At 35.5% G+C, this 7826-nt stretch overlaps 1 long non-coding RNA gene across 1 annotated transcript; it reads left to right on the forward strand.

Moving 5' to 3' along the window:
- Positions 1–4783: 4783 nt before the first annotated feature.
- LOC140988716 (uncharacterized) lies at positions 4784–6369 on the forward strand. The gene is made up of 3 exons (XR_012177350.1): positions 4784–4993; positions 5221–5443; positions 6123–6369. It is a non-coding gene; the product is annotated as an uncharacterized lncRNA (long non-coding RNA).
- The last annotated feature ends 1457 nt before the right edge of the window (positions 6370–7826 follow it).

Below are 7826 nucleotides of genomic sequence, written 5' to 3' on the forward strand. Positions count from 1 at the left end.
AACAATCTTAAACAAACCAAGCTCAAGCCTGTTACTGTTTGGTTTGGTTTGGATCGTTTACATCCCTAGTTGAAGATGATAACAACAACCACATCAACAACAATAAGAGAGGAGTTACAACAATTCCAATGTGTGAAGAAAACTGAGGGCACACTCATTTCATATCAGCTTACTAAAAGTAGTTACCCCAGTTGTGTGTGAACACCTTCGTGTTGTATTGATTAGATCAGTTCTCACACATTCACACACAATCACTCACATATACAGAAGGTTGAGCTTATTAGTTATTTGAGCGAGTCTTCACACAAAGACATTAAAGATTGTGTTTGTAGTCTTGGCATAGAGGCGTTAAACATTATGCAGATTGCAAGGTGCTGCCTACAATCTTGAGTTCTAAGAGTTCTAGTTGGGTGCTGTCCTTCTGGAGTGGGTTTGTACAAAGAGTTATATAAATCAAAGTAGTGGATCTTATTCGAGGTGGTAGAAGGGGTGACGTAAGAGCAGTTGAAGTCTCCGAACATTTATAAAAATATCTTGTGTCCTTAACTGTTTAACTATTGTTCTAAAACTTATTTGATCAGTTCAAACTGTTCCTCCCATAACTGAACTGATACAAGCCAGAACTGGTCTCCCTTACTTAAGTTATTCAGTTTAAACACAAGCTAAAAGCTTTAAACAGTTCTGTTTTCTTAACGAAAAATTATTTCGAGCATCTTCCGCTTAGTGTGAAAACTAAACTCGATTTAATTCATCGGTGTATTCATTCTTAGAATACAAGCTACTGCAGCTTATGGAAAATATTATGTTTGAAGCACTTTCAAGGGTATCAAAATCGATCTTTCAATTGGTATGAGAGCTAACTGTTCTGAGAAGGACATTTGAAAACTGACTAAAATTATTTTATTTAAAAATATTTTTATATGCTATTTAAAAGTACTTTATATTACTTTCAAAACTCTTTAAAATGATTATATAACACACATTACAAAGAGTAGAGAGGATTGGTTCTGCAACTTAGAGAGGATCAGTTATGTAACTAATATTGTAGTCACTTCTCTCGACTCCGAGCTTGGTGCTTTAATCAGCCCGCAGGGTTTTGAGTCCTACTTGTCGGCAGTTCAGCAAAACTGATCTGCGGGCTAGATTTCAGTTGCAAGCCGACCAGTTCAACTGATCAACAAACGAAACCCAAATTTATAGCTGAGAACTGTTGGATGAACCTTAATCATCAGTAGTATGCCGCCGCTTCGTTGCCATATCCGATCAGACCAAAATGATCAATGCGGTTCTGCATCAGTTGAGTCCAGTTTCCATAAGATAGACCAGTTTTCCAGCACAAAGATCAAGTCTAAAGCAGTTGGTTGTTCTTTTGGAAAAAAAAACTCTGAATCGATGCAACAAATCAAGTGGTCAAGGCAACCAGTCATTGGTATATCCAGTTCTATTATGTTTAAAACTGACTGAGACATAATGTTGTTTAAAATATGCTATTGTAGTAGCAATTTCCCTTACAAATTGTGATGTACTTAAATGTATGATACAATGGACATTTATTTGATTAAATAAACATTATGTATTTTCAGTTAGTTTGTATGTAATTTGTATGTAACTGAACTGCTATTTAAATTTATTTGCCTAAACTACTTGAATGTCCAAGATTGATAAAAATTATCTTAAAAAGAATTTTCAATTAAGTTTTTAAGGGGGAGCTCTAAAATAATCTCAATATTTTATCTCTTGAACTGAAATAATTTTATTTTTAAAAAATTATCTTTTAAAATGTTTTATCTAAAATCTTTTCTAATTCAGTTTTTAAGGGAGAGCTTTTTCTTCCTCAAACTGAACTTTCTTTAATCGGTAAAATTTTTAACTTATACTGTTAAAGTTTTGTTAGCATAAAAAAAAAGAGAGATTGTTGGAACATCTTATGTTCTCAATCTTGATTTTGATGTTAACAAAACTTGTTACTTTGTTTCTAAGAAAATTACCTAGCGTGTAGAAAGCTGAAACTGATCGAGTCGTAAACAGATCAGTTCGTAAAGCCAAAACTGAAGTTGTTGAGATGCCAACTGAAAGTGCCGACTGATTGCCAATACTGAACCAGCCCAACTGATACATCAAAGAACAGTTCAACTGATTGTCCATTTGATAGGTGATTCAACAATATATCTTCAAAAGCCCGACCGGCTGATGAAGAGCTCAACTGATGAAGAACTCAGCTGAACAAAAGTACTGATACTGTGAAATCAGTCCAAACTGAAACAAAAGTACTGATACTGTGAAATCAGTCCAAACTGATTTCACAAGATCAGCTCAGAAAATCAGTTAATCAGGACAGTTCAGAGCATCAGTTGTAACTGATTTGTTCGCATGTCACGACAAGACTATCAAATGGAATCCTGCTAAACACAAATATTCAAGGTACAAGCTACGAGCTACCTCAGAGACGAAGGTACAATAATGGACGTTGCAGCAAAGCTGAAAAGAGAAAAGCTTCCAGAACAGTTGTCAGAATGACAAGACATGTCCTAAAGAAGCACATGCAAATGCAATGGACATTATTATAGAGTCTCCATGTGCGGTGAGCTGAGCGCCTATAAATACCAGAACAAGATCGTTGAAGATGACAACAACAACCACATCAACAACAATAAGAGAGAAAATACAACTGAATTCCAGTGTGAGAAGAAAACTGATGGTACGCTCATTTCATATAAGCTTACTAGAAGCAGTTATCCCAGTTGCGTGAAAATACCTTCGTGTTGTATTGATTAGATCAGTTCTCACACATTCGCACACAATCACTCACATATACGGAGGGGTGAGCTTATTGTTTAGATGAGTGAGTCTTCACATAATGACATTAAATATTGTGTTTGTAGTCTTGTCATAAAGACGTTAAACATTATGCAGATTGCAAGGTGCTGCCTGCAATCTTGAGTGGTAGGAGTTCTAGTTGGGTGCTGCCTTTCTAAAGTGGGTTTGTACAAAGAGTTGTATAAATCAAAGTATTCTAGTGGATCCTACCCGATGTGATAGAAGGAGTGACGTAGGAGCAGTTGAAGTCTCCGAACATCCATAAACATATCTTGGGTCCTTAACTGTTTAACTATTGTTTTAAAAATGATTTGATCAGTTCAAGCTGATATCAGTTCAGTTCCTCCCATAACTGAACTGATACGAGCCAGAACTGATCCTTCTTACTTCAGTTATTCGGTTTAAACACAAGCTAAAAGCCTTAAACTAAGTTACTCGTTCTTATTGTGAAACCTTCAATCGAATTCAATCAAAATATTAAATATTGAAGAAGTTAGCTACACTTTAACAAATCAAATAAATCAATAGCACAATCAAGCACTTGTCAAAAGTCAAAGATAAAATTATTATAAATCGAAATGTTTAGGGGTAGGATCCCCTAAATCCAAACTCAATAGAAGGTTTAGCTGCTGAATTTCTTCGCTGAAAGTATCAAAATCAATAGTCAAGTAGAGTTTCTGCAGTGAAAATATTAAAAGAGAAAAAGAAACAATAAAACATTGCGTGAAATCTTGTCGTCTTCGCTTGCATCCCCGTAATCGGGTTGTTCTCTCCTTGTTGCGGCCCTTTTCGTGCGTCTCTCCTTTCTTCTGTGACTCTCTCACCCTTTGGCTCTCTAGTTATTTTTATATTCACATAGTACAAATCTTCTTTCCTTACTCTCTCTGAAAAATCAGAGCAAATTTGTTTCTATCTTCATGTCGCGTTAGAGTAGTAATTTTTTACTGCTCTAGGTGACTTGTTCTATCCATCCCCGATTTTATTCAATTGCGCTAGGGTGGTAATTTTTTTACCACCATAGCGAGACTTGTTATATACCAGCCTTAGGATTTCTGCACATTCACGTTGGAGGTGATAGTTTTTGACCACCCTAGCGCGACTTGTGCTATTTGGGTTTTGAAATATTAGATTTATTTTTTAAAATTATGTGGCTTTTTAATTGTTTTTAGTCTTTTGCACCATATTTTTCATTATTCAAGCTTTTATATTTTATTTTTTCAACTTCTTTTTCAATATTTTTTTTATAGAGATGACCTTGTAATAAATTTATCACAATTTACTTCAGATGTTATAATTCTCTTTGCACGGTTTAGCAAATAGATTCTACATTTTTCACTGTATGTCTGACTGTCATTCATATTCGATTTGATCGTTTAATGAATAGATTATGTTTTAAATATTTTCCCCCGGATCAATTTTTTCTTTGCAGTTGTTACACCAAAGCTGGATGTAGTGAATAACCTTATGAAAACAAAGATGCTCTCACTTCAATTGTCCAGTTTATTTTCTACATTAAGTTCTACACTACAAAAAGCGGTTGGATTAGCGACGGTTATAGGTTAAACCGTCGCTAATATTGCGACTGTTCGAACAAACCCGTCGCCATTTTGTGCGATGGGTTTTTTGACCGTCGCCTTTGGCGACGTTTATATTTAATTCCGTCGCCATATTAGACGACGGGTTTTTTACCCGTCGCCATGTGCGACGGTATAATACAAGACCGTCGCAATATTCGGCGACGGTTTTTGTAGAATAGAGACTATTTTTGATTACCGTCGCCAATAGCGAAGGTTGTGCACAAACCGTCGTCGATCTAGATCGGCGACGGTTTAACTGAAAACTGTCGCTATTGGCGACGGTTTAACTGAAAACTGTCGCTATGATTCTGTATAGATCGGCGATGGTTTGTGCACAAAGCGACGGTTTAACAATAGCGACGGTTTAAAGTTAAACCGTCGCTAAACCGTCGCTATGATTCTGTATATACCGAGGTTCGCGAACATTTTCTTTAGCGATTTTCGCCTCTCTTCTCTGGTAGTAGCGAAACTCTATCAATTTTTTCGCAGTTTCGGTTTTTTGACTTTGTACTAACATTTTTTTGTATTAATTTTGTAGATTTTTTCTTCGATGTGATCTTCCAGCGTTACATGAATCTGCATATCTTCGCGCACGTCAGGTTTTTAAAGCGTTTTCTTTACAGAAAATTTAATATTTAATTTTAATTTTTGCGTAGTATTTTATTTATGAATTTTAGAGTAGTAGATTATTTATTTTGTAAATGATGCATGATTTTTTTTTACTAGATAATTAAGTTAATGTTATTTTTGTAGATACTTATTTAACTTTTCGTGTTATATTTTTTGATAATAGATTTTAAATAAATTAATATTTAAACACTTGTAGGCTTCAATGGGTAACACATATAGAAGTTGGATGTTTAGTAGGTTGGAGAATGGGTTCTTAAGTAGTGAATTTTGTGTTGGTGTTGAGACATTTGTGTTATTTGCACTAAGTCATTCTGAGTGTTTATTGGATGGGAAATTACGATGTCCATGCAACCGTAAGGAGTGTCGAAACAAATGTTTTGATGATGCCGAGACTGTAAAGTTTCATTTAGGTAGATATGGTTTAGTACCGAACTATTATTGTTGGCAGTTTCATGGTGATCAGTACGTCCCTCCTATGTTTCCTAACTTCAATATGGAGGCTCCTTCTTTATCTTCTTGTTTCGTAAACAGATCAACTCAACAAGAATTCATTGACCCGATTAATCTGATCAATACTTCTGTAATACTGAACATGGAAACCCCAGCCCATAGTCGGTGAACAACATGTTCAAGACTATGGTTGGGGGGAAGAAGAAGGGGAGGATGTACGGGTGTGGGTCGATGGCCAGCACCTTATATCCAGATGAGATGGCTCCGGGTCGACGTGGTGGGTCATCGGGTGTCAGTAAGTCGTCTGAGTCCCAGCAGATGGCAGACATGCGACAGACTTTAGACTCATCGTTACGCCGTAACGATGAGCTTTGCGAGAGGATGCAGGCTACAGAGGTGGAGAACGCCATGCTGAGAGATCACATGGCGTCACTAGAGGAGCAGGTCCGAGTCCTAGTTGTAGGCATGTTACAGGGAGCTACTGCGCATACATCAGGTCGCATGCTGCTTGGACCAGGCACTTCTCATAGGGGTCGATCCCGTGGCGCAGCAGTTGCTTCTTCATCTCGTACCCACGGATTATCACAGAGTTATGTTCCTCCGACGCAGGGGTACGGGGATGGAGACGACGACGATGACGAGACCCAGTTACCGTAGCCACGTTTTTTCCTATTTTTTATTGACATTTGTACCAAACACTTGTATTATTATTTGTAGATTAGTAATATGATTACATTTCTCAAATTTTGTTGTTAATTTTTTTTTCCAATTACACTGGACAAAATATATTTTTATATCACTACTTATTTAAGGAAATTTTTTTTAAAAAAAGAAAGCGACGGTTTTAGAAAAAACCGTCGCTGAATATAGCGAAGGTTGATTAAAAACAGTCGCTTCATTAAGCTACGGTTTTTAACAAAACCGTCGTTTAAATTAGCGACGGTTTGTATGTAACCATAGCTAATATAAGCGACGGTTTAACTAAACAGTCGCTAACTTAGCGACGGTATTTTTCAACAAAACCGTCGCTAATTTGTAACGGTTATTGAGAAACTGTCGGTGATACTATCGGACACACTCTTCCATCAAACTTCAAGATATTGAAGGTGTTTTCCCCATCAATTTCCATCTTCGAATGTATATGACACACACGTATAAAATAGAAAATATGTACCCTGATATAATTTTCAAGTCGTGTATTTTGGTTGCATTAAAAATATTGTTTCATTCAAAATCACAAAAATAAAATTCAACCGTATCTTGAAATCTCTAGAAAAAAATACATGTTTCACCTTTATAGAATCTTTTTTGAGTGGAGAATATTAAATTAAAATGATAAAATTGCTTTTCACCTTTTCATTTTTAATATTTCGAGATTTTTGCCTTTTTTGTGTGATTACTATATCTAGTGCTTCATGTTTGGATGAGGACTTTCAAAACCTCAACTGAGAGTTTGTAAGTACACCAAGTTTCTCAAATTATTTATATGGTTTTCTAATGGTTTTGTTTCATTTTATCATTATATATATGGTGCTATCTCATGTTGTGCAGTGTCATTCTCTCCATTTTCATGCAACTTTGATATTCAATATTATGTGTGTGCTGATTATACTGATTTTTTCTTTTGAAATTGTGTGATTAAAATATATTCGTTGTGTTTTGATTATTGTTGACTACTGCCAAGCCCGGTTTATTCAAGTGTCTGATCCTCCAATCTCATCGTTTTCCACACCTCCAACCATTCAAGCCTAATGAGCCTAATGACTCAACACATTCAAACCATGATAGCAAATAATACATATCTAACAACATGAATTTTATTAAAAAAGAATAATTTTAATGATATACATCTGACTTAAAAATTGTTTGCATACACATTTTCAGAAATCGTTTAAAACACTTAAAATCATAAAGTCTTCCCTCATCATAATCATTTTTAGTGAAGTTTGATAATTAAAAATGACTATCCTTTATCCTTGATCATTTATCCTCTATTTAATTGATTAATCTATAAACCATGATACTTGGCGGCGGGGCGTCAACAACTCTCGTCACTGGGCCGTGGCCTAAAATAAGTAAGTTCACCATCCCTTTTCCGATAGATCCCTCACACATCTTTTGTGTCTCAGTCAATTTACATCCCTCAAATTATTTTTGAATCCTTTCCTTTAGTCTATTTAAAAATAACTTATATTTTTATAAATTAAGCATGCAACACGGAAATCTATTAGCTTTAGCATATATCGTAAATTTCATAATTTTAGCATATTCATTCAAATAACCATTTAACATGTGTTATGATTACTCGGGACACTGCTAGGACTTTCGAAATTCTTTGGATGTAAAATGACC

Source organism: Primulina huaijiensis, chromosome 11, assembly GCF_012295235.1.
Source record: "Primulina huaijiensis isolate GDHJ02 chromosome 11, ASM1229523v2, whole genome shotgun sequence".
Classification (NCBI taxonomy): domain Eukaryota; kingdom Viridiplantae; phylum Streptophyta; class Magnoliopsida; order Lamiales; family Gesneriaceae; genus Primulina; species Primulina huaijiensis.